Here is a 3,329-nt window from a genome sequence, read left to right as displayed (position 1 = left end):
AAAGTGAATCCATGTATCAAGAAAATTATTTTTTTATAATGGAATTGATATTTGTTCTTGTGGATTTCAAGTTAAACTGAAAGTATTATAGATATCAAGAAATCCAGGTCGTCGCTTTTATGAGTGTAAATTTGATAAAGTAAGTGAAGCAGTTTCGAATTTCATTTTTAGTGTTGTCATTTTCTTGTGTAAATAAGAAGTAGACGTAATTTTACTCAAATACGATCGGGTTCGGGTATTTTAGTATTGATCCATTTGACATGGATAAAAAAATCAAGTGGCAACATTTAATTGGATATTTATTACACCTTAGATTTTTATATGCGCGCTATATTTTTTGCAATCATTTCGGTTTTTGTGTTAAAGTAAAACATAAGAAATAAAGTTGGACGACCAAAATAGAATAAGGTTGAGATAGAGTGCTAAAATAAAAAATAGGGCCAAGTTGAATGGGCTGTATATGTATTTGGCCTAAAATATATAACCGTTTTCAACATATATGAACATATATATCAAGAATCTCTGTCGCGGTTAATTGGGGTCTGATGACCCCTCTTCTTTGTACATAGGTCTGCCTCTGTATACTATATGAGAAGTTAGTCTCAAGGGTTTTGTATTGTGGAAAAATGGATACGACACGTGGATTAATGATATGTGATAGTTGGCATTTGAATGATAGCAATAAAGAAGAGTAACGATGTGCGGATAAAATACCCACAAGAATTATTACAAAAGATATCGTGTTTCAAAACTAGGAAAGAAAAAGTAGGCATAGGATGCATGAAGACTATAAAAGAGGAAGAATAATGGACAGTTACGAACATGGAAAGGGAATCAACATTATCCCTGATTATGCATGATTGTTTATTATTAACATGACCGTTACGAGTAGATTGGATAACAGACAATTAATGTAAAAGTGAGAAAAACCAGTTACATAATGCATCCTTATTTAAGTGTCTCTTATCTTATTTTGTACGATCATCATAAAACTCATGAATATATGCAATCAATCTTTTACTTTTACTTTTCTATTTGATTGAAGATCCTTTCTTGCAATTCTTGGGAGGAAACATCAATCATCAATAAGATTTCTTTCCTTTATTTTTTGAATATTGAATTTTAATTATATTTTACTTTTAATTTTTGGGAAAAGTAAACTTGGTTAATAGAAACCCGATTTACTTTAATATTAACTTTGACCACAAAAATATTTTTTTTGTTAAACAAATTGGTTCTATTGCCGCAAATTCTAGTAATCTGTTCACTTTTTATATCTTTATCTTTAGCAACAAAGTATGTCTGCTACTAACGAAATTGTTCTAGGTGGGTGAAGGAGTTCAATGTATGCAACAAGGTGGGACTTCACCATACCATGTACCCATAATGACTCCATAACACTCACGAGATAATTCACTTGAAAGATCTGCTACTCGTAACATTGGACAACAAGTTGATGAGCAAACAGACAAGTAGGACAACTTGAGACAGATGATTTCTCAACAAGTTGGTGAAGCTTTGTGTGCTTTTGCAAGTGGATTGCCCAATGTTGTGCAGACCCCTCCGCTAGTAAATACCACTTTGGAAAATCCTCGTTTAGGGCTTGAAAACTCAGAAAGTCGTGAAAAGCCAAATGACTCTAGAGCCAGAGGGTCAGGTACACAAAATAATTCTAATTTACAAAGTTTGATAATAACCTTAAAGAAATATCTCAAGGAAAAAATGAGGGCATAAAACAGATACATGGAGTACCACCCATGATCAATGGAGTCAATATTGATAAATATTCGCAACAATCCTAGAAGCCGAGCACAACACTGTTGCCAATTTTCAAAAAATTTAAAATGCATGATATTCCTAAATATGATGGGACTACTCACCCACAGGACCATGTTACCGCATTTACCACAGGAGTTAAGGCAATGACTTAACCAAGTAGGAAATTAAATTAGTTTTGGTAAAATCTTTTGGCGAAACCCTCACAAAAAGAGCATTAACATGGTATTCACTCTTATTTGAAAATTCTATTACCTCTTTTGCTGAACTTGCAAATTTTTATTTATAAAAGCACATCCGAGAGACCAAATATTAGAAAAAAGAATGGAAGATATCTTCAAAGTAAAGCATAAAAGCACGTAATTGCTCAGGAAATTCGTAGATAGGTTCCAACGGGAGAGAATGATGTTACCGCGTCTACTTGATAGCTGGGGAGCTATGACATTTGCAAATAATCTGAATGAAAAAAGTTTAAAGCCACGAGAAGATTAAAAAAAAACATGCGGGAGTTTCTTACAACTACTTGGAAAGACATATACAACAAGTACAATACAAAGTTAAGATTATAAGAAGATACGATATCTCAACCAAATATAAAGGAAATGTTCATGTCTAGATGTTCAAAAACATAAATGAGGTATGAAAAGAACAGGTACGAGCCTTATATGAGGCCCGCATTATGATATTCCATATCAAAATAAGAACCTGCATGATTTGATTCAAGATCGAGACAAAAAGGGATGATTTCCTCTCCCCGATTCAATAAGGAACAGGACACGACAAGAAATAACGATCCAAACTCTCGATCAAGAATAGGAGATTATAATTTTAGCGCTAGTACATCCGAGTTGCTAGCTGTTCTAAGAGGAGTGAGTGATAAAGTACGATGGCTAAAAGAGATGCCGTTAGATCCCAATAAAAGGAGCTAGGAATTTTGGTGCGAATTCCATAATAATTGTGGCTATAGAACAACAAATTGCAGGCTCTTGCAAGGAGTGGTTGAATATTTATTAAAAAAAGACTACCTCACTGATTTGTTTAGTGGAAAATGAAAACAATCTTACATGAAAAACATGCAAGAACTATCAAAACCCTTGTCACCAAAAAGGACAGTAAATATTATAACCGGATGTGAAGAGGTCAATGGGGCAATGTACACAGTAGCAAAAAAGACATCCAAAATCACAGTTACCCATGGGAAGCGGGTTTGTCAAGTTTTGTAAGGAGATATCATAGTATTCAACGATGAAGATGCAGACGGCTTGATTATCCCCCGATGCACTGGTAATATCTATACTTGTCCATAATACTAATGTCAAACGAGTTTTGATTGACCCAGGTAGCTTTGTGAATATCATACTACTGAGAGTAGTGAATGAGATGCAAGCGACTGACCATATCATACCCAAGGCTCGGTCATTGTCAAGGTTCGATAATTAAAGTGTCGTAACGAAGGTAAAATTATGTTGACAACGTTCGTAGAAGGTGTCATCAAAAATACTAAATTCCAAGTGGTAGATGCAGATATGACCTATAACATAATTTTATGAAGG

Source organism: Nicotiana tabacum, chromosome 3 (assembly GCF_000715075.1).
Source record: "Nicotiana tabacum cultivar K326 chromosome 3, ASM71507v2, whole genome shotgun sequence".
Taxonomy (NCBI): Eukaryota; Viridiplantae; Streptophyta; class Magnoliopsida; order Solanales; family Solanaceae; genus Nicotiana; species Nicotiana tabacum.
Note: the sequence above shows the minus strand (reverse complement) of the source record.